The sequence below is a fragment of the Caretta caretta genome, chromosome 9 (genome assembly GCF_965140235.1).
Source record: "Caretta caretta isolate rCarCar2 chromosome 9, rCarCar1.hap1, whole genome shotgun sequence".
NCBI lineage: Eukaryota > Metazoa > Chordata > Testudines > Cheloniidae > Caretta > Caretta caretta.
In genome coordinates this window covers 3,536,535-3,561,174 of record NC_134214.1, presented here as the reverse complement: position 1 = coordinate 3,561,174, position 24,640 = coordinate 3,536,535, and the positions used below count along the sequence as shown (strand labels likewise).

The following is a 24,640-nucleotide window of genomic DNA, read 5'->3' as shown; positions in this document are numbered from 1 at the left end:
TTCCTGAAATCACTCCCAATAGCCTCAAACACACAAGTTGAGAAAGCAGCTTGTCTGAGTAAATCAGGGCGATATTGCTCTCAGATTTTTAAATCAGGATTAAATTTGATGTGGGAGTAGAAATAGACATTAGTACATTCAATCATACCAAGACAGTCTAAGACTAGGTTAAGCTTCCTTTCAACAGGGTGAGGGTGCTTGTGTATGATTCTCTTGAACATTAGAACTGGGAGAAGAACTTATGTGATGACTCCTGCCTCTTTTTCTATTTGAGAATTGCCCGAGAGCAGCGGACAATTCTCTTCAATCTATTCAGTGTGCAAAACTATTCACCAAATCATTTCTGTGGATAACTCTTGGTCTGTATGTCCATCAATGGCGATTAGCAGGATGGGCAGGGATGGTGTCCCTAGCCTCTGTGTGCCAGAACCTGGGAATGGGTGACAGAGGATGGATCACTTGACGGTTCCCTGTTCTGTTCATTCCCTCTGGGGCACCTGGCACTGGTCCCTGTCGGCAGACAGGACACTGGGCTAGATGGACCTTTGCTCTGACCCAGCCTGGCTGTTCTGACGTTCTTATGTGGCTCGTTCATGAACAGGATATTGAGGATCCTCTCCCACCAACAAATTCAAAATTTGAATAGTGTTGGTTTGTTTGGATTGGACACTCATCACATGATAGAGACCCTGTTCCCTGATTGGAACAACATAATTCTAGACTCTGATTTCTGGTGTGAAAACCAGTATTGTCAGCTCCAGGAGTCAAAAATCATGAGTCAGGCCCTAAAAATAAAGAGATTGATTTTAAATTATGAGGGGTTTTTTGTTTTTTTTTAAAAGAATGAATTTATCTGCCCTTTAGAACTGAGCCTTTAAGGGGTCTTGGTTTCAAGGTTTTCTTTGCAACCATAAGTGGTAGAAACTTACTTTCATTAAAAATGAAAACTGAGGTTCTTGTGTAATCTCCTGACTCCAAGGGTGGAAACTTTAAGAAAAGTACCTAACATTGCAAGAGTGGTGATAAAATTGGGATAATTAGCAGCACTGGAAACTCATACTTAGTGCAAATTTCCTCCCAGCCAATCTCTCCAGTATAACACTGTTTTAGCGCAGTTTTCACACCAGATTTACCAGAAATAAGTGCCTAAAGTTAGGCTCCCAAACCCTGATTTAAGTAGCAAATTAAGGAACTATGAGCCTCACTTTAGGCACCCATTTTGGAAAAACTTGACCTTAGCGTGATTTTCCATTGAATCTCCTCCTTAATTCCCAACAGTTGCTAGGAGCAGTATCAATCTAACATTGCCTTTAAAAGTGTGACCAGAAAAACCTCCCTGTTAGACTTTTGTGGTTTCATTTCAGGATCTCAGCTCCCATTTAAACATTGTTTTCTGAAGCTCTGCAGTCAGCATGAACTCTAATGTTCCTGGTGTGCACAGTATTCATAGTCTCTTAATATGTCTGATTGTATTATATTTTCCTTTAGTTGTGCTCACAGATATACACTGAGCTTTCCTCCAAATCTGACAGGAGGGAGATGTAAAGCCATCAATTCTATAGGGATGTAAATTAATTAGCATTAATCTATTTTTGTCCTTTAGCATATATTTGTTAAGATACCAATATCCCATTTGTATACCACCTTTTCATGCCAAAGTGCTTTTCAAACTCTAAGGACAGAAATCATCTCACCTGCCACTAGAAATGTAGCTTCCTCTAGGGAGGAATGAGGCAGTCATTTTTCAGTGGACAACAGCACTATACAACAGTGTAGGACAGGATGTGCAGTAAAGTATCATATTGTACTGGTCTCCAAAGGGGAATTTAAGTTGGCAGAACGTAATTACTTGAGCAGGAGAATTTGGCTGAGACACCAGGGCTAGCACCTTTCGTCTTTCACAGCGTGACAGCGTGATCAGGAGTTTGGTTTTGTATCTCCTTAGAAAGAAGGATAACTCAAATAAATAAATAAATAAATAGGTTAGTCTCTAAGGTGCCACAAGTCCTCCTTTTCTTTTTGCGACTACAGACTAACACGGCGGCTACTCTGAAACCTGACCGGGAAAGGTACTGTCTGCTTGAGCAAGTCAAACCGTAGAAAGTAATCGAAGGAATTTTGGCAAAATCAAAACAATTTTTTATGCTCCTGTATTTTGTAACTGTCTGATTATTCATTTTCTGAATTTTCCACAGATTTTTTTTTAAATTTTTTAAAAAAAATCTTTGAAACTGGACATTTCCAAGAGTGGATTTTTTTTCTCTTTTGAACTCAAAAGTGTTTGAAAATTAAATGGTTCACTCTGATAGAAAAGAATTGGCAGTGTGACTGAGGGGACCACAACAAATAAATAAATAATCCAAAGAATAACTAAAATAATTTTGCTGTTGTTGTTAAAAATCTCCACTGACACCTTTTTGAAAAATGGGAATGGTTTGTCCCAAAGAAAAATTCCATTTTGAGCACAAATACAAAATATTAGATGTGGCTTGGTTAAAATCCAAGGCCCTATTGTTCTAGTTTAGACCCCAGTGCTCAGAACCCTTAAACCCATCCTTCCCTTTTAACACCTGAGTCATTCCACTGAAGTCAATAAGACTACTCGCAGGCTTAAAAGGTGAAATATGCGCTTAAGAGTTTGCAGGACTGGCTCCTTTATTTGCTAAGTCTTGAGAGAAAAAAACAAAGTAGTTAAAATTGGTAAGATTTTGTGGACAGTTCCCCCCCACACCATTTTTTGTTGTTGTTGAAATTTGAAATTTCAATGAAAATATTGGTCAGAAAATCTAAATCTGGAAAATCCTATCCAGCTTTCGCTAAAAGTAAGTAGCAGACATCAGCAGAGTTTTAAAAATGCAGCCTTGTCGGCAAGCCAGCAGTGACTGTGCCAGTTACTACTGTTATTGTTTGGATTGCACCAGCTCCTAGAGGCCCCGCCTGAGATCACAGCCCTGTTGTGCTGAGCTCTGTGCAAACACTGAGGGTAGGTCTACGCTGGCAGAGTGACAGCACCGGCAGTTACCGCACCGCTCAGAGAGCGCTGGGGGAAACGGCTGGTGCGTGTCACACTGTCAGCTGCCTACGCAATAGCGTGTTCACGTTTGTGGCTCTTGCAGCAGTATTCAGAGCGGTGCGCTCTGGGCAGCTATCCCACAGAGCATCTCTTCCTCTTCTGCCGCTAAGACTTGTGGGAAGGCGGAGGGGGTCGCGGGGCATCCTGGCTCCTGTCCCAATGCGCCGTGATGCGTTGCTTCACACCCCAGCAATCCCTGGGCTTCCGTCTGCATTTGGAGCCATCTTTCAAAGGTTTGTGTACTGCGCGTCCTGCCTCTTCAGTCTACAGGAATGGATCCTGCACTGTTGACCAGAAGCTGCTCTCACTGACCAACACGTCACAAGTGGCAGTGGAGTTATTCCCTAAACTACAAAGGCAAGAGGAGAGTGACGTTGATCTCGTCACGTGTAGTAGCTATGACATAGATTGCTTGTGGCATTTGCGGAGGTGCTGAACACAGTGGATCGCCGCTTTTGGGCTTGGGAAACAAGCACTGAGTGGTGGGATCACGTCGTCGTGCACATCTGGGATGACAAGCAGTGGCTGCAGAACTTTCGGATAAGGAAAGACACATTCATGGGACTGTGTGTGATGAGTTCACCCCAGCCCTGCAGTGCAAGGACATGAGAATGAGAGCTGCCCTGTCATTGGAGAAGCGGGTGGCTATTGCACTGTGAAGCTGGCTACTCCAGACTGCTACAGATTGGTTGCTAATCAGTTTGGAGGGGAAAGTCGACTGTTGGACTCGTGTTGACGGAAGTGTGCAGGACCAATAATCGCATCCTGCTCCAAAAGACCATGACTCTGGGCAACGTGCATGACATTGTGGATGGCTTTGCACAAATGGGCTTCCCTAACTGTGGGGTGGCGATAGATGGCACACATATTCCAATTCTGGCACCAGACCACCTAGCCACCGAGTACATTAATCGCAAGGGGTATTTTTCTGTCGTACTCCAGGCGCTTGTGGATCACCATGAGCATTTCATGGACATTAACGCAGGCTGGTGCGGAAAGGTGCGTGACACATGCATCTTTCGGAACACTGGCCTGTTTAGGAAGCTGCAAGCAGGGATTTTCTTCCCGGACCAGAAGATCACCGTAGGGGAAGTCGAAATGCCCATTGTGATCCTGGGAGACCCCGCCTACCCCTTAATGCTGTGGCTTATGAAGCCATACATGGGGCACCTTGACAGCAGCAAAAAGTAGTTCAACAACAGACTGAGTAGGTGCAGAATAACTGTTGAGTGTGCTTTTGGCTATTTAAAGGCCCGCTGGCGCTGCCTATATGGGAAGCTGGACCTGGCCAATGTACAATATTCCTATGCTTATAGCTGCATGCTGGACGCTCCATAATATTTGTGGAGGGAAGGGTGAAAGCTTCACTCAGGGCTGGACTGCTGAGGCTTAGCGCCTGGAGGCTGAATTTGAGCAGCCAGAGACCAGGGCTATTAGAGAGCTGCAGCACAGGGCCATAAGGTTCAGGGATGCCTTGAGGCAGCAATTTGAAGCTGAAAGCCACTAATATTTGTTACTATGCTCGGGAGTGCAGTGCTTGTAATGCTAGGAGGTGATTGTGATTGGTGCAGACGATGCACTATTAAGGTGTAAGAAAATTGCCTGTTACTTTGCAGGGCTCTGTTTGCTTTCAATTAATGGAATAAAGATTGCTTTCAACCCAAAACAATTTTTTCATTAGGAAACAACAACCGGAGGATGGAGACAAACAAAAAACCACATCAGCCCTGAGGGGGATGGGGGAAGGGAGGGTCCCAGGAGGAGGAGGTGGAGTTCCAGGGTGGTTAAAGATTTGTGTATGTCTAGGTTTCATATACAACTTTGTCCTCTGGAGTACAGTGCAGCAGGTACTGTACTTCTGCATGGTTAAACTTCAGAGGGACGGGTGTTGAGTGCAGTGGGTACTGGGAGTCTGCAGGGCAGGACAGGGATGGGGCAGGAGTGGAATGCCGTGGGTACAGACTGGAGCCAGGAGGTTGATAAGAGTGTGTTGGAGGTGTCTGGGGGGTGAATGGGAAAGAGTTTTGCGACAGTGGCTTCAGGGGAGGGCGGGCACAGAGCTGCTCGGTTTGCAGTGCTGGTAGCACCTGGAGCATGTCCGTTTGGTGCTCCATAAAGTTTAAGAGCCGCTCTGTGGCTTCATTCTGGTGAGCCGTGCTCTCCCTCTGGTCCCTCGTCTCGCTGTCCTGCCACTCCTTCAATTCTTGTTTTTTTGTCCGCGGAGTGCCTCATGACCTCACGCAGAAAGTCCTCTTTAGTTCTTCGTGGTCGCTTTCTAATTCTGCCCAGCCATTCAGCTGGCAATAACAAAGAGGGAGGCTGGGCTCCCAAGGTCACATCCGTGAAGCCAAAATGCAACATTTTACCCAAGCAATATTGTTTGCAACACACAGACCACTGATTTAAAACACAGCCACTATTCACATAATCATTCCTGTCCCCATACTTTCCACAGGCTGTGTTCATTATGGAAGATATCTTGCTGCTGAGGGTGTGCAGGGAATCAAGGGAGGGTCTTCTCCATGACTGCAGCTTCCGCCCTGGCCCTTACGCGGCTCACCTATGTGCTGCAATGGTCCCTCCCCTCCCCCAATGATGGCAGAGTGGTGCGGGAAAGTTACCCTTAATGGGGCAAGAAACAAAGCAGCTCTGACAAAGAACCTGCGGCAGCGGATTGCCCAATATCTCCATGAGAGTTTCCTGGAGATCTCTGAGGCAGATTCCCGTGAAGTGAAGGAGTCAATCAACACCCTGTTCTGCTGCTCAGACTAGGCATGTGGTGGTACGTGCATCATACGGACACAAGCCTGCTTTCTGCAACCCTCCTGCCCCCAACAACTCGCTTCAGTGATTCCCAAAATCAAAGCCACGTACCAGGGGCCTCCTCTCCTGTTTGCACTTCGCCAACACACAGTCTCACACACACAGAGGCTCTCTCTGTCTCTCTCACATGCACTGGCTCTCTCTCTCTCACACACTTACACACTGTGTCACGCACTCACACTTGTATTATTGTTGTTATTACTGCTTGATACTTCCTGTCCAAATGCTCGTGGTGAGCCAGGAGTGGCGAGGGGCTGCAGGAGGGCCGTGGGCTCTGGCAAGATGCAGCCCCCCTGTGACAGCACGAAGCCTGGCTTGAGCCACTGCCGCAGCATCTGCTGTGTACAAAGCTCGGTGTGTGTCAGCAACTGCGCAATTTCTGCGCACTAAGTGGCTTGGCAGTGGCTAAGTGGCTGTGCACTAAGTGGCTTGGGAGTTACAATGCAGAAAGCTGCTTTACTGCGCAGAAACTTGCCAGAGTAGACAAGGCCTTAGTCAGACAGTCACTGTGTGGTAGAACTTCCAGCCTGAATAGGCAAAGCAGAGAAAGAGTGGGTGAGGTAGCAGCAACAGAAAGGATAGTCCAGTGGTTAGGGACCTAGCCTCAGCCATGATGACCCAGGTTTAATTCCTGCTCTGCCACAGATTTCCCCTGTGACTATGGGGAAATCATTTAGCTTCTGTGTGGCTCAGCTCCCCCTCTGTACCATGGAGATAACAGTCCTGCCCTATCTCATGGGGTGTTGTGAGGTGCTCTGTGATGGGAGCGGATGTGGCAAAGTGGCTTGCGCAGAGTCACCCATCAAATTGGTTGTGGAATTAGGGGTAGAACCCCCCTGTCAGGCTAGGACCCTACCCACTGAAGTACACTGCCTCTTTACCCATTCACAGCAAGAAGGGAATTCAGCGAGATCAGGGCAATATTTTTTCAGGGAATAGCAAATTTGCCGAAAAATGCATTTTTCGGGGCATCAAAACTATTTGCAAATTCGGGTCGAGTTCAATGAATAGTTCTGGCTGGAAACTATCTTTTTAAAAAGTCAAACTGGTTTGTTTTGGCCGTTTGGGAATGAAACGTTTCAGGTTTTCATTCCAAATTGGGTTCCTTCCCCCTCCCCCCCCACAAAAATTTTAACTAAGTAAAAAAAAAAAAAGTTGAAAAACACCCGAAAATGACCCAAAATAAAACAAAAAACAAATAAACACAAAATTGTTTCAGGTTGAATGAAAAATTCTAGCCACAATTGGCCAGAGTCTGGCCTTCATTACATTGGTGAAAATCAAATGGAATTCCATGGAAATCAAAGGAGTTACTCTGTGAGTGACCTACCTAAATCTGGACTATCATTAAGCATCTTCTGACTTGCTACTTTTGCTCAGTTAAAAAGAGCTGAAGATACATTTTTCCTTCAGAGAAAACATTTGGTAAAACTTCTTCCAGGACTCACTGATAGGCAAAAATATTCTGACAGACGCTCTTATGCTTTGGATCTTGAGCAGTGAGCTTTGCTTTTCTCAGTGTACAACCGCCTAGAAATTGAGCTGTTTGCATGATTTAGCCCACTCGTTCTGACGCTTGCTAGTATATAAACCAGAACATGAATGTAAAACAGTTCAGGTTATATTCAGCGAGCTTACCTTGCAATGGTGCTTTCCACTCTGCATAGCACACTGATGCTTTATGTATTAATTTCTCATTGCTTGGTAGCTTTACGACTACTTTGTGTTTGACTGGCTCATAATCAGTGATATAATCAGGTCCCTCTTCAGGGTGTAACAAGAGACCTTAAATCACAGAACTGGGGAATCAAAGGCAGAATTATGTTAGAAGTTAACACTCTCCCAGCAACCAGACTCGCAGCAATTGGTTAAGGAGGGCCATCCCAATAGACTTTCATTCACCAGACTCCTTGAGTTGACCTGCTAGCTTTTCTCCCTCCCCCCTCTCCTTCCTCTTTATTTTCTTTATTTTTTTTCTCCTCGAGTCTCTTTTGATTTCACGCTGGCTTTTTAAATTGAGGATAAAGTTAATTCACCTAACAATGCCACAGCTGGAATTAAATATGGCTGGTCGCCTATGTGGAGGGGAGGGGCCGGTACTGGCCGGGGATGCTTATTGGATCCCCTAACACCCTTAAGGGCTGTTGCTGATTCACTGGCGGTGCCTCTAGCGACAAAGCAAGAAGTTAACTAATTACGAACATATGGTTCAGCAGCGCTCGACTCAGCAGACACCTTGTTAGCTAGGAGCCGGCTAGGTGTTCTGGAGGAGTGAAGGGCAAAGTTTTGGGTAGAAGGTGTGGTTCGAATCCCACCGACAAGCCTAAGGGAGACTTGATTGATCCTAATCTATTCTTTTTGTTAGGCAGCAGCATGCTGCTGCCAGGAACAGCTTGGTAATAACAGAGATTTGCGGCCTGTAAGTCCTTGTGGTTACGATCAGCACGCGACACTCAGCCGGCTCCTTGGCTTAATTGGTCTCGATGGTGGGAACTGAAATGAGACGGTAGTTCAAGGTGCAACACATGGTCTACCTGAAATTGCACCCTGCAAGCTGTGGCACAGATGTCACCCCGTAGCAGTGTGCTTACCACAAGGGGCTGCCGGAGTGTCCATGGGGAAAGGGGCAGGGGGCCTCTGAGGGGATCTGCGGATTTTCACGGCTTAATGTAGAATTAATTAGAGGGAAGTTTAGAATTTATTAGGAAACAGGTCAGGCAAGACTTCAGCTGTGTCTGTACTGAGGAGTTGGCAGGAATCGAATGAATATAGGAAAGCCTTTTGGGGGGGCATATCAGCTAGTGGGATGCGTGTCTGCCCTGTCTATCTGTCTAGCTATCATGCACAAATTGCTGCAGTGTCTTGGCGTGGTGTGTTATTTGAAGTAGGCTGTCTTTTGATACTGATTTCATTCTGACCATCAGTGGTCTCAAGGAAGCCTGGGGCTGTCGTGGCCTGGAATGTAATTCGTTTTGAAACACTCTTTGATAGCTTATGCAGTTTGTTTACCCTGGCAATGCAGTTGCGTCTCGGAGCAGGGCTGGCTGTTGGGTTTTAATACTGGACCATGGGAACCGAGTGAACATCAGGGGGGAATGGTATGGCTGTTTCAATGGAGGGATGCTCTCAGCCCAGTTAGAAGCAAAGCACAATGGGCCCAGAGCGGAGATAAAGCAGCATCTGACACTGACATCTGACCTTGAACGGCAGGACTGAGAAGTCCGAATAAAGACTGACCAACTTATTACTTTGTGTCTTGGATGTGCGTTACAGCATCATTGCTAGCAGCAGTGTATCTTGAAAAGATCAGAAACTTTCAGACACACCATCCCCCCACGCCCCTGCAAGGTAGGAACGGTCAGTGTTATATATTCCGAGGGTTGCCCTTTGGGAAGCGTTTTGCTGCCTCTCCACCACCCACATCAGAACTTGCTAATTGTTTTGGCCATGCCCACACCGCCTAGGGCCACCCTAAGCCTTGTCACAGGGTTACCAGTTCTCATGATTGTAGTCACTGATTCATAGAGTTTAAGGCCAGACGGGACTACTGGATCATCTAGTCTGACCTCCTGTACAGCACAGGCCAGAGAATTTCACCCAGTTACCCCTGTATTAAGCCCACTAAGTTGGGTTTGACCAAGCATCTCTTTCAGAAAGGTAGCCATTCTGAATTGGAAGACAGCAAGAGAAGGAGAATGGTTAGTCACCCTCTGTGTTAAAAACGTGTGCCTAATTTCTAATTTGAATTTGTCTGGGGAAAAGTTTGGAAATATGAAACCTAAAAAGCTCAAAGACCAGAAGGCCAATAAAGAAACCCTCACCGTTGATTATTATTTAAAACCCCCATGATTTTAAGCCAATCTCATAACTTTGGGAGGCCTAGCTCATGATTTTTGAAAACTTGGGGTAGATGATACTGTGCTATAAACATGGGTGCATTCATGCATGCACATCTTGACACCAACCTGACCTGCTATTTAGATTAGGAGCTAGATTGTTGGGTGCGACCAAACTGCAATTGGAGCTGAACCCAAGTGAGGAAACCAAAGCAATAAGGACTATGTTTTTGTCACACATTTGTACAGCACCTCACACACAGTGGGGCCTGGTCCAGGACTGGGGCCCATATGTGCTACCTCAATACCCAGAATAATAGTAATAAATTGGAATATTAGAGAGACAAGGTGAGTGAGATGAAGAAGAGCTTTGTCTCTCTCACCAACAAAAGTTAGTCCAACAAAAGATATGACCTCACCCATCTTGTCTCTCTAATATCCTTGGACCAACATGGCTACAACAGCACTGCCTACATAAATTGTAATAGATCATCAATGTGCAAAGTCAATGAAATTGCTGCCTGCAAATTAGTTGTGGAATAAAGGTGTTGATTGGCTGAGTTACCTCTGATATCACAATGGTGGAGGACTCTGGATATGGCATAGATACATGCCTTACTATGGTTGTACACTGCACGGATGTAATTCATAAAGTAAAAATGGCTGAGAACTTAAAAAATTGGATGGTAACAGATTGTGAATTGGTAATGACTGGACCTGGTGATATTCTAAAAAAACCCTAGTTTATTACCCACACTTGTAGCTGTTTTCATCACTTCACTCTGGGCTTTAGAGTGACACATAGACAGAGTGACAATCCTGGAATCTCATTATATAGATAATTATATAAACAGAATCTCTCAGGAACCTCCCTTTGCCCTATAATTAACATCATAATCACCTGGCTCAGGTGTTGCCCAAGGACTGATGGATGTAGTTGTATGATCGTGTCTGTGTGAGGACCAAGTAAAATTAGAAAAGGGGCTGGTTCAACAATGCTTGGATAACATGGAGCCATAGAAAACCTTAACAGAGAGAGAGAGAGCCAAAATTTTGGGGTTAGTCACTTTCACTCCATCTATTCTACAGGACCAGAATTCTCATTTTCTCCCACTTCTACATTTTGTACCAGAAGAAATTAATGCAGATACCAGCTATAGGTAGTTTCAGAACTACCCAGAGCCCGGTATGTCTCCCATCAGCATTTGTTTTAATCGCTGGAGCATAAGTACCTCCCCAGGGAATGTTAGAGATGAAAGAGCTATTCTCCAGTGTTATATGCAAGGGGAATGCAGCGGGAAATTAATCACGTGTAGTAGCCTGGAAAAACTCTTCTCTGCAGAGTGTGATGATGTCAGTTTCAGCAGGGGCACGGGAAGGAAATCAGAGCAAAGCGACTGACCAGAGCAGTGTGAGGTGGCTGATTCTGGATGAGTCTGTTCAGGAATTCATTCTGGGGGGAAAGATCCAGGGGAGAAAGGGGGAAGTTTGTATTTTGCCACTGTGGACTGCTGGAGCCGTGGTAGTAATCACTGAGGTTCTGCAGCTCACCTCCTGCCTTTATGGAAAATCCCAGCCCACCACAAGGCTGGGATGTGACTGTCAGGAGATGAGCTGATTTCTGAGGCGATCTAAAAGGAAGTTTCTTTTCCCCCATCTACAGAATGACACAACTGTTTAGGTGGGACTCTGTGTATTGAAACTTTCCAGAGAGTTATCCACTATTGGCTGTTGTCAGAGGCAGGATGCCAGGTTAGATGGACAAGTGATCTGATTCTGTATGGGAAAGCCCTGCGCGGTGCAGCACATTTAAGTGTGCAGTTCCCTTTTGCCCAGGTGCTATGACTGCAGAGTCTACTGAGGGAAGGGACTAATACCTTTTCTGTAATTCATACCTGTATGTATAGCCAGACCTATGGCTGGGGATGCCTCTTTGCTTGACTCTGATCTGATCTGTAAGGCTCATTGTGTTTTCTCCTTCCAGTCTCTCTTCAGGACTCACCTCTGTTGCAATGTCTACGAGACATCGGCCAACGAATGCTAGCCATGTTGTGCAGAAACCAGGGAGAGCAGATTCTATGTATTTATTATATTTTTTAAAAACCCCTTTCAAGTGCTATGGACTCATCTATAATAATAATGAACCTCAGTAACTAACAGGAACTTACCTCCGCTACATCCCTTCTCTGTTTGTCAGACTCACTCATTAAATCTTGATTCAGATTAGACTGTGGGCTCTTCTGGGCAGGGACCATGCCTTACTGTGTGTTTGTACAGCACCTAGCACAATGGGAACCCAATCCTACCTGAGGAATTTGTGTGCTACTGAAATAAAATAATAATAATAATAATAATTAATTAATTAATAATTAATAATGAATTACTCAGTATCAGCATCTCTTTTGTGACTCTCATCAGACAATGGAAGCTGGGAACTGAGGTAGGAACTCCAGTGTCCGAAGCTTTGTGTGAGCCACAGACTTGTTTAAAATAGTGAAAGTCCATGAATTTCAAGGGCCTGATTTTCATTTATACTAAGGCCCCTTTACATCACTCTGGCATTGTAAAGAGGCCCTAAAGTGAGTGCTAATGTAATTTAAACCCTTTCTAAGGCTCGTTTACACTGTTGGAGTGGTGCAAAGTGACCTAAAGGCCTTGAGTGTTTCCAGAATTTCCTCACAACACATTTCCCTTCCCTTATTTTCCCAAAAAAGTAGCATTGGCCAATGTAAACCTTATCAACGAAGCACTAGCGTTCCTCACTGGGAAATCCACCTGCTCTCACATTTAGTTAAGAAGTCCGTGCTCAGGCCAGCATCATCCAGAAGACCAGATTGGGTTTGTGAAGCTTCCAGAAAATCTGGGCCCAGTTTTGAAGGAGGCTGGGTCAGTTAGTAGTTTGGCACCTAATTCAGCAAGGAGTTTGAGTTTGGGCAGTTCAGTTTCTGGTCTGAAATGTTCTGAAATTTCCGGGCAGAATTGGGGTTCTGGTTCAGACCCACCACAAGAAACCAACCACTGCTAAGGTTAGCAGAGCTGTTCTTGCTAAAATTTGAGGATGCAGTTTGGGTCCAGTGTTGCAGTTTAGGGCCATCTCTCATCAAAATCATAAACAATTGGTGGTTTATATGATTTCAGACAGAAAGCTGGTGCCTGTCTGATAGGAGTGAGCTTCACTTTGAGTCTTTGGGGTCAGTCAAATGAAAAATCAAAGCAAAACTTGGCATGGGGGGTGGGATGAACACACAAAAATCAAAACCAAAGAAAATAGCCTCACAAACCCTCGCACAGTCAAACTGATGAGTTCCAAGCAGGCAACACAGGGATCTCGATCCCATGATCTGACACTCCTAAAACTCCCAGCCCCTTTGCTTTAGCCCAAAGAAACTCAGATCACTTTGGATAAAGCATCTGAGCTGCTGAGTTTATCTTGAGCATCCCTTATTTCTGATTTACTTGGAATCGTCAGTTCCGATCCACAATGAAATCAGAGCAGCCACTGTGTCTGACTCTCTGGCTTTTGTACCAGGCAGTGCAAGGCCCGCTGGTCCCTTTCCCGCCAAATATGACCCCAACCATTAGGATGAATTGCATCCTACTGCAAGCAATATGTCTGCTCGTTAACATACAAAGACATTGTTTAAAGCCCTCTTATGATTTTGAACAAACTGGCCTGGCAGGAGCACCGTCACCTCCCCTCCCTTATGGGTGCAACAGCCTGTGTTTGTAAACAGAGCCTTATTGGACTAGCGGGAGACACGAGAAGACTGTCAGCTAGTTAATTGGATGTCAGCTCCCTGCCGGGAATAAAGCCTAATGAGCCATCCCGTATAAAGAGAATGGCTCTGAGAGAAAGGCAAAGATTTGTACAGCAATAACTGCATGTATAGAAAAGCCTGGAGCCTGCCTGTCAGGATAAAGAGGGAGCAGCATTTGGGGACAGAGGGTTTCCCTGTTTGGATTTAGTTAAACAGAGATTAAACCGAGGTTATGAATCTATAAAGATGATGAACAATCACTGGTGTGCGTATGCACATGCATTGGCTTAATAATAAATTGGTCCGTATACTTCATTTTCGGTGAATGTGCATATTTGTCATCTTTGCGGTTTTCTGGAAAATGCATACTCACCCTTAAAAAAAAAAGAAAATGACTTCTTGAAGGAAAGTTCAGTAACAAGAACGGAGGAAAACTAACAACAAGAGGAAACCATCAGCCAGCTACTTCCAGTGAATCTCTCTACTTCTTCCTATGTTGATCAGAGCAGGCTGGGAACATATTGTTTTCTCCTGGAAAAATTTAGACAAAAAATAATTATTTTGCATTTTTGGTGAACATTTTCTTTGCAAATTTTCAGGTTTTCATTGAAAACGCAAAAAAATTAAACAAAAAACCTTTTCTGGGAAAATGTCCATTTTGTAGAAAAGCCATTTTCTGTCAAAAACCATTCTGATGGGAAATCTTGGCCATATCTAGTATTCCTACATACTGTAAATATATACAAAGAGGGAGCAAGTGGAAGGAAAAAAGAAAGGTTAGACACTGATATAGGTCTTATAAGAAGAGTGTATCTAATTATTTGGAAACATTACTAAGGCCTTTCATTACTGGTATTTACTGATTTTCCCCTTAAAATTCCCAGGGTTTTGAAAAAGCATATATTCAAGTTTGATAAATTTTCACCCCAGTGTGGTTTTTTTGGAGACCTGGAATTTTTTTGCAGAGGAACCGATCAGGGCTGCGCTGAAGGGCTGGTGGGGCCAGGAGGTCTGTCCAGTGGGAGGCCAGTATGCATGGGGTGCAGATGTTGGCTCCACTCCTGATCCCCGGCCCATCAGTGCAGCCCGGTTAGCTTTCTCTGTGTTGAGGGTGGAGGGGGGGGGGGGGGGGTGAGAAGGGGCAGGGAGCCGGGTCCCAGCGGCTGAGACTGCCCGACTGCTGCAGGAAGTGGAAGGCTTCCTCCACTGCTACGTGCTAAGTACCTCCCCCCATGAGTACCAGGCAGGCTTCTGCCCCCCATGAGTACCAGGCACCCATCCCCCCATCTCCTGTGAGTATTGAGCATTGTGCTGCTACGGCTCCTGCTTTGAGACTTCACCTGGCTCCCTTGGTGACTGCATGACCCACTGTCGGGCATAATGTCTTCTTGAGCTGGCTGTGTGCTAGTTTATCCACCACCTTTGTGCTGCCCTGCATGGCACGTGGGAGGCTGTACCCTACATCCTACCCCAGAATGGGGGCTCTGCATCTGGAGACCTCAATGGCTTTAGTGCATTAAAAAATGGGAGCTGGTGTGGACTGAGATGGATGCCTGTCCAGGTTTATTCAAGACAGTCCTGATTTAACCAGGTCTTCTCTGGGTACTTCAATATGGCCTTTTTATGGACTGTGCTATACAGAAGGTCAGACTAGATGGTCACAATGTTCCCTTCTGGCCTTATACACTTTGAAAATAGGTATGGAAAGAAAGTACCCGAAACTATATTTGAGGATCAGCACATAGTTATCCCTAGGAGTGGGTTATTCAGTCTGGGTAAAATGTCCCCTCCAATCCCAACTAACATTTAGGGTTTTGAAATATCCAGGCAAGTGTTTTTCCCACTTCTAGTTTCCAGGTGGAATTGGCTATCTGGGACCACAGTTGTGAGTGATGAAATATTGGTAGGTCATCTGGTATTATGAAATTTCCTGCCCAGTTTATGGAGACTCAGGAGGCATGGCTATTCTGGAAAAGCTTCAAGACAGGCATCCAAACTGCTGGATACTTATCCAAATTAAGCCCTCAGGTTCACCCATCTCTAGTTATCACACTGTGAGGTTTTGCTGAGATGGGATGGTGCTTCATTACAATGCAATGGTGGAACATAACGTTGGTGTGACAAAAAACATTAGTTTCCTGGGATATGGGTCTTGATGCTAATATATAATTTGTCCAAGAAACCATTGGTTGCCTTAAGAATTTTGTTATTCAGGAAGGCTGGGATATGAGCCAGGATGCATCATTGGGATCCTTCCCCTCAAATCTTTTGTTTTCACTTTGCATTAGGAATGATAACTCATAGTAAGTGAGAATTTTTGAGAGGTAAAAGCAGTTAAAATATATGCACAGGTGAGTCACAGTTTGTAATTCCAAATGGCAGCAGAGATGGAGTAATCGGCCAGTTTCCCAAAAGTCTCTCAGGGCTACCCAGAATCACTCTGGGGATCTCCATCTTCTCGTTCACTTAATCCACCCTGTTAGAATCCAAAGAGTCCAGAGATGCAGGATCTTTTCCTGAATCCATACCTGTAGCTTCTTCTCATAGAAAACAAGCTGACAGTGTCACTACTCACGTGGGCTTTTCCTTTGATGACAGCGAGTAAGGAATGCATTTAGAGTCTCTGACCTCCGATCATAACACACAATGACCACCTGCTTTGAAATTAGCACTTTTCTGTTAAAGTTCTTCATTTGCCTTCCACAAGGCTTCTTCCTCCTTTGATGGGTTGTTTAGTTACAGGGGTATTTTCAATGTCAATGTTTGCTATTCCATCATGACAGGATACAGAGAAGTAAAACCAATGCATGTAACATCCTATTAGTTTTCATGAAGCTAAAACACCAAACACACTCTTCAACATTTAACAATTACTTTGATCTATACTAATACACAAGTGAATTGATCTGGGGCTTTGCCATGAGCTGGCACCTGTCTGCCAGTGCCACAGGGGTCCCTCCAGAATAGTGTTGAATCACATTGGCAGGGCTGTGCCCATGCTGTATCTGTTCCATGGATAAAATCAAGGGCTGTCAATCCTGCACAAAATTAAAAAAAGAATCATAAGAAGTAATGTGCTTTATAAATGCAGGTTAAGCACATTATAATTACAGTCAGCCATCTGATTAGTGCAATCCAGCAGCATTGAGCTCTGGATTTAAGTTGAATGTACAATTAATAGGAGCTTATATTAAAAGCATTAGCAGAGTTACAAAAGCTTTGTAACAACAGAGGTTGACCCGGCCTTGGGCACAGACAACAGGCGTTTGTGTTCTATAATTAGCACACACACAAAAAGTCACTACTGTTAATTTGACAGTTCCTCATTTTCCTTTTTAAGAGCAGAGCAGTGAGTCAGTCCTCACTAGGCCCCAGTCAGGGGCACATTCTATGTGGCGTTACTGTAGCTTGGTCAATACAAATACAACAGGTTTCAGAGGAACAGCCGTGTTAGTCTGTATTCGCAAAAAGAAAAGGAGGACTTGTGGCACCTTAGAGACAAACCAATTTATTTGAGCATGAGCTTTCGTGAGCTACAGCTCACTTCATCAGATGTTTACCGTGGAAACTGCAGCAGACTTTATATACACACAGAGACAGGACAGCAGGACAGTGGGGTGGGAGGAGGTATTGTTTCATATTCTCTGTGTGTATATAAAGTCTGCTGCAGTTTCCACGGTAAACATCTGATGAAGTGAGCTGTAGCTCACGAAAGCTCATGCTCAAATAAATTGGTTAGTCTCTAAGGTGCCACAAGTACTCCTTTTCTTTTTACAAATACAACAGCAGACCTTACTTTCTCTTATCTAGGAGGTAGTGCCAGATTCTCTCCCTGAACCAGCTCAAGCTGTGTAAACTGGTCAGCTGAAATTCCATGCCATGGGGCACCCTGCTGGCTCCTGTGCCAACCCCCATCCCTACCCTATACTGCTCTTTCTGATGCTGGGGTTGGCACAGATTGGCCCACAAAATCAGGGAGTGGTCAGCAATTACTTAAGGAACCTCTGGTCCCACCTCGTGCTCTCTTGCGGCAAGCAGATCTCTGTGCAGGTGAGAATCTGACCTGCTAGGTGACCTCAGCTCTGCTTTTCCTTACAGCCTCTGTCTGTGGTATTGGTTGAGATGATAGATTCGGCAGGGTAGATGCTGTACAAATCCACTGTAAGAGACAGTCCCTACCCTGAAATGTGTAACATGCACAGCCTAGACCAAGGCCTGGAGGGGAAACAGGAGTGAACTGACTTTGCCCAAGGTGATCAGTATTGCTAGCCCACAGCCTGCAAAAATCACGAGTCAGCCCCTCAAAATCACAAGATTGGCTTAAAAATCATGAGCTTTTTAAAAAATAATAAATGTGCGGTGGACATTTGTGTTCTGGATTTGAGACTTTAGGGGTCACATTTTCATGTTTTTCCTCAATGAAGTCTAGAAACTCAGTGAGAAAGAAAGAAAGAAAGAAAGAAAGAAAGAAAGAAAGAAAGAAAGAAAGAAAGAAAGAAAGAGAAAGAAAAGAGATTCTCATGTATTCACAAGAGCTGGGGCTTTAAGAAAAAGCACTGATTTTAATTTGACACCAAATATTGCGATATTTGTGATACAACTGCGAGAGTTGGCAACGCAGGTGTCCCACAGTAGATCAGTGACGCAGCTGGGAACAGAACCATAATGCAAATGCTAAAGAACAAGCTGGAGCAGTAATATGAAAGAATGGGTCTGTGCAGAGCGACAGAACTCAAACCGCAGGACAGGAATGATATGTGCGGATCAACCAAACCCCTTTACTGGGTTCACAGTGTGAAGTGGTGGCTTTTTTATGTTGAGTCCCAGATGCAGCTTGGAGTTCATGTGTAGTTTAACAGCATGTACGTACTGGGGGATGGGTCAGTCAAAGAGAGGGCGAGCAGTATGAGTGAAAGAATGTCAGAGGTTGAAGAGTGAGAACGAAGATCAGTGTTCACCTCCAGCCAAAACAGTGTCCAGTAGCACTAATTAATCAGCTACCTAGGAGCTCATCAGCTGATTCAGAATTATTGTGGCACCAATGCAACAGACCCTCAGGATTTTTCTCCAGGAGAAGGGGTAAGAAACTCTGGGGTGAGTGGCATAGAACTGGACGTGGGTACTGACCTGTGACTGAGAGAGGCATATTCAGGGCTGTTGGCAACAACAGATGAAGATCTGCGGTATGAGACCAAAGACTGTCCGCTTACCCTGAGGAAGCTCCACTGATGAATTCAATTTCTGGTCCCCTCGCCATCTACATTGAAATCCTCAGTATCTTTATTTTCCATGTTAATTCCCAGTCCACAGCAACTGCCCTCCCAATGGAGGGGCATTGGGCAGGGCTTCTCTTGGAATCTGTCAGTGCACTGGCCAGTTGGGATCACTGGACAGTGACAGGGGGCACCCTTCAAGCTCCCAAGGACAGGCACCTCCAAATCCTATGGAGACCTAGCTTAGCAACCAGACTCAGGTCACCCACATGATACTTGTGCCAAACCACTGGATCTACTGTCCGGTCCCTGTCAGGTGGAGATCTCATGGGAATAACTGATTTTGCAAGAGGTCCACCTTTTTCAGTCAAAATCACATGAGAAAAGCTTGCAGGATTCCCCCATCCCCTGTTGCTGGACCTGAGTTTCCTTTAAATACTGAACACCAGGACTCAGCCTAAACCTAATGTGCATCCAAACACTGCTTCATCTGTCCATCTCCATTGAGAACACTAAACTGTCTTCGGCGGTGGGCTCTCCCGAGTCTCTGCTTCTCCAGCTAGCAATCACCCAGCGTCATTCTCTAGGCAGCCATCGGGAGAGGCTTCAGCCTCAACCAGAGTTATTTAAACATTGTGTGTTTAGGGTAAAAAACTCCCTTTCTGTTTGATAGATATCTTCATATTTAGATTTAGATCTGCCCTGGAACGCAATGGCAAACCTTCTTTCTCCAGCCTCCACACTTCATGGCTGGCAGCGGGATGCCACAGTCCCTATTCAAAACGGCTGCAATTCTTCTATAGCAGTGGTCCACAATCATGCAACGTACTAAAACGTTAACCAGTGGTTGGGGCCGGGGAGTGTAGGGGAGTGTAGCATTTTGTTCGGGGATTTCATCTTCATTGGATTGCTTCTATTTCCTATAGATTCTTACAGTGCCCTCATCACTGCATTGTCGGAGCACCTCCCGGTAGTTCATTAAACAATGGGACTTGCATCTGTCATATTTGGTTCATTCTGGTTCCAGAGTGAGGGGAGGAGCAGTTAGTTCTATGTCACTTGAGACAGGAAGGAAACCATGAGTGATCAATGGGGATCATAGATTCATAGGAGAATCAGATAAAATTAGGATCCTATTCCAATCCATTATGCGTATTTTCTAAACATTCTAAGCATTCTCAGCATTGTATTTTTTTAACTCTTCAGTAGACATGCAGAGAAGCAAAGCTTGCTTGCCTTCCCCTGTGTGTGGTCCATTTTTCTGACAGTGCACCATTATTTGAATCCATACCCTCATCTTCTGTAACACTGTCAGTTCTGACTAGTCAACCAGGGTTGAGCTGTTGTTAGGGTGACCAGAGGTCCCGATTTATTAGGGACCGTCCCAATATTCAGGGCTTTATCTTATATAGGCGCTTATTACATGCCCCCCCCCCACATACCTTATTCTGATTTTTCACACTTGCTGTCTGGTCACCCTGGTGGTTTGGGTCTAATAGAATGTCTACTTGGTTGTCAGTGATGAGATTGGGGTTCTTTTCCCAGAACAACTAGTTGGCAGAACTAGTTTTGCAGAAAATCCCAACTTTTCTTGAAAAACCGAAAACTCAAAACCCTAGCATTTTTCAGTTTCTCGCCAAAAATTTTCAGTGTCAGATTTTGGGTTTTCTGATAAAAAAAAAACCAAACCAAACCAAGAAAAAGTACTCCTCCCCCATCCCCCACCCCAAAAAACAGAAGAAGAAGAAGAAGAAGAAGAAAGCAAACAGTGTCTGGAAGTTCTGGAAAAGCCTTCCAAGGGGAGCAGTGGGGGCAAAAGACATATCTGGCTTCAAGACAAAGCTTGATAAGTTTATGGAGGGGATGGTATGATGGGATAGCCTAATTTTGGCAATTCATTGATCTTTGACTATGAGCAGTAAATATACCCAATGGCCTGTGATGGGATGTTAGATGGGGTGGGATCTAAGTTACTACAGAGAATTCTTTCCTGGGTGTCTGGCTGGTGAGTCTTTCCCACATGCTCAGGGTTTAGCTGATCGCCATATTTGGGGTCTGGAAGGAATTTTCCCCCAGGGCAGATTGGCGGAGGCCCTGGGGTTTTTTCGCCTTCCTCTGCAGCGTGGGGCATGGCTCACTTGCTGGAGGATTCTCTGCACCTCGAAGTCTTTAAACCACGATTTGAGGACTTATGCTCAGACATAGGTTAGAGGTTTGTTACAGGAGTGGGTGGGTGAGATTCGGTGGCCTGCGCTATGCAGGAGGTCAGACTAGATGATCATAATGGTCCCTTCTGACCTTAAAGTCTATGATTCTCTGACTTTCCACAAAAAATATTGACGTAATCAGAAACCCAATTTTCCATGGAAGTTTCAATGAAAATTTTTTAACCGTTGCTCATTCCTGGCTCTATATTTAGATGCAGGGACACCCCCAAAGTGGACTGTTGGTTATTATATTAAATTATCTCCCTTTAAGTTATACTGAAACAATGCCTCAAGTAGTGCTAAAGGGTATTGTATGCAGATGGAAGTTCTGCTCTTTGGTTGAGATGTAAAGCTGAGGTCCCAGCAATGTAATTCTGTGGCCTACATCACTGCAGTATCTGAGCAACTCACACAGTCTAACTCTCATAACACCCATGTGATAGGTGGAATTATTAACCCAACTTTGCTGATATAGTATTGCTGTGAGTTGTTAAACAGTTGCAGTTTTTCACAGCGGGGTAGTTGCATTTCAGTGGTTGGATTACATGATCCATGGTTGGTCTGTGTGTGATTTTTAGAGCTGATAAAAACCCAGAATTTCTGTCCCATGAGAAATCCCAGCATTCCAGTGTTTGTTTTCATCCTGAAATAAGATATAAAGTGAAAATATCAATTTTTTTGCTGAGTGAAGAGTTTTGAATAATTTCAGTTCAGAATTGTCCTATGCTCACCATTTGTTATAAAATCTTCCACAAATGTGCTCCTCAGGTATCTTGGCTCTCTCTACTCTCCTCCACTTGTTTATCATGGATTCCGGTCTGTCCCTTCCCAGTCTTATGAGTTCTGGCGCAAGAGACTTCTCCTCTGTACCTCTTGGCATCTTTATCTCTCTTCCTCATTGACTCTCCATCTGTTTTCCAGATCTCATCTGATAAATTAACATTTTCTCTGTTGTTGTCTCTACCTCTTAATTTCTGTCATCTCCCTTCTGTTCTTTATTGTTCCTCTAATGCTTATTTATTAACTCTATAAAGCTATTTGATAGATAATTTGTGTGAAATACACTTTACAAATAAATTTGTCTCATAATGTATAATTTATCTGTGTGTGTATATTCCATGGATATGCTTATGGAGCATATTGGTATTGAGCTAATAGAAATATATCATTGTGTGTGCGTGTGTATATGTGTATATATATATATATATATATATATATATATATATTAGGGCTGTCGATTAATCGCAGTTAACTCAAGTGATTAACTCAAAAATATTAATCACGATTAATCACACTGTTAAATAATGGAATACCAACTGAAATTTATTAAATATTTTTGGATGTTTTTCTACATTTTCAAATATATCAATTTCAATCACAACACAGAATACAAAGTGTACGGTGCTCACTTTATATCATTTTTCATTACAAATATTTGCACTGTAAAAACCAAAAGAAATAGTATTTTTCAATTCACCTCATACAAGTACTGTAGTGCAATCTCTTTATCATAAAAGTGCAACTTACAAATATAGGGTTTTTTTGTTATATAACTGCACTCAAAAACAAAAGAATGTAAAACTTTAGAGCCTACAAGTTCACTCTGTCCTACTTCTTGTTTAGCCAATTGCTAAGACAAACACGTTTGTTTACATTTATGGGCGATAATGTTGCCTGCTTCTTAATTACAATGTCACCTGAAAGTGAAAACAGGTGTTCGCATGGCACTGTTGTAGCCAGCATTGCAAAATATTTACGTGCCAGATGTGCTAAAGATTCATATGCCTCATAATGCTTCGGCCATCGTTCCAGAGGACATGCTTCCATGCTGATGACGCTGGTTAAAAAAAAGTCTTAATTAAATTTGTGACTGAACTCCTTGGAGGAGAATTGTATTTTTCCTGCTCTGTTTTACCCACATTCTGCCAAATATTTTATGTTATAGCAGTCTCAGATGATGACCCCGCACATGTTCGTTTTAAGAACACTTTCACAGCAAATTTTGACAAAATGCAAAGAAGGTACCAATGTGAAATTTCTAAAGATAGCTGCAGCACTCAATCCAACATTTAAGGATCTGAAGTGCCTTCCAAAATCTGAGAGGGACGAGGTATGGAGCGTGCTTTCAGAAGCCTTAAAAGAGCAACACTCTAATGCAGAAACTACAGAACTCAATCCACCAAAAAAGAAAATCAGTCTTCTGGTGGTGGCATCTGACTCAGATAATGAAAATGAACATGCATTGGTCTGCAGTGGTTTGGATCGTGATCAGGTAGAACCCATCATCAGCACGTACACATGTTCTCTGGAATGGTGGCTGAAACGTCAAGGGGCATATGAATCTTCAGCGCATCTGGCATGTAAATATCTTGTGACACCGGCTACGAAAGTGCCATGCAAACACCTGTTCTCACTTTCAGGTGACATTGTAAACAAGAAGCAGACAGCATTATCTTCTGCAAATGTAAACAAACTTGTTTGTCTAAGTCTATGTTTTCACTATCCGCCAGATCAGCGGGTAGTGATCGATCTATTGGGGATTGATTTATCGCATCTTGTCTAGACACGATAAATTGATCCCCGAATTGACACCTGTACTCCACCTTGGCAGGAGGAGTAAGCGGAGTCGACGGGGGAGCCGCTGCAGTCGACTCGCCACCAGGAGGACGGCCAGGTAAGTCGAACTAAGATACTTCGACTTCAGCTACGCGAATAGCGTAGCTGAAGTTGCATATCTTAGTTCGAACCCCCCCACCCCAGTGTAGCCCAGGCCTTAGTGATTGGCTGAACAAGAAGTAGGACTGATTGGACTTGTAGGCTCTAAAATTTTACATTGTTTTATATTTGAATGCGGGGGTTTTTTTGTACATAATTCTACATTTGTAAGTTCAACTTTCATGATAAAGAGATTACACTACTGTAGTTGTATGAGGTGAATTGAAAAATACTATTTCTTTTGGTGTTTACAGTGCAAATATTTGTAATCAAAACTAAATATAAAGTGAGCACTGTACACTTTGTATTTTGTGTTGTAACTGAAATCAGTACATTTGAAAATGTAGAAAACATCCAAAAATATTTAAATAAATGGTATTCTATTATTGTTTAACAGGGCAATTAATCCCGCGATTAATCACACGATTAATCATGATTAATTTTGTTAATCATGCAATTAATCACAATTAATTACTTGACAAACCAAATATATATATATATATATATATATATATATATATATATGTATGTATATATATAAAACAGGAGGAGGCCTTGAATTAATAATACACACACAGACTGTATATCCTGAGTCCAGATAGATTCCATACATATAGCCTGATTGTTGCTATTATGCTCCAGAGAGTGTTTTCAAAAATAATTTCCTGCCACATTCCTGACTGTATTTGCCGTCTGAGTTTATCCTCTTCCCTGCTGTTCCATGATCTGCCCCTAGGTTACGAACAACCCCAACAGACAGCCTGGCTCATGCTACCTGCTGCTTAGACGCAGATTAACTCACTACCAGCCATATGGACTACTGACTTCACAAATTCCTCTCCGTTTGCTTTCTGCTCTTAGGAGAGTTAACGGACAGTTTGGTGGTAAAGGGGAAAAACGTCAAACCTGGTGGTGTTCAGTCTGTGCTATAATCACCTGCCCTTAGAACAACTGGCACCTCCATCTGCTTTTATGCAGCTACTTGTGCACATAAAGCAGATTGCTGTGTTCTGTG

The 24,640-nt window shown here is 43.8% G+C and overlaps 1 protein-coding gene across 10 annotated transcripts in view; it reads left to right on the top strand.

Moving 5' to 3' along the window:
• Positions 1 to 24,640, top strand: part of OSTN (osteocrin) — a 171,483-nt gene that overhangs the window by 13,952 nt on the left and 132,891 nt on the right. For 2 of the 10 annotated variants that reach the window (XM_075132034.1, XM_075132036.1), the window contains exon 2: positions 23,522 to 23,584. The exons of the other annotated variants lie outside the window; for them this stretch is intronic. The gene's annotated coding sequence lies outside the window, so the exon portion shown is untranslated. The remainder of the gene's footprint in view (positions 1 to 23,521; positions 23,585 to 24,640) is intronic. 10 annotated transcript variants of the gene reach the window in all.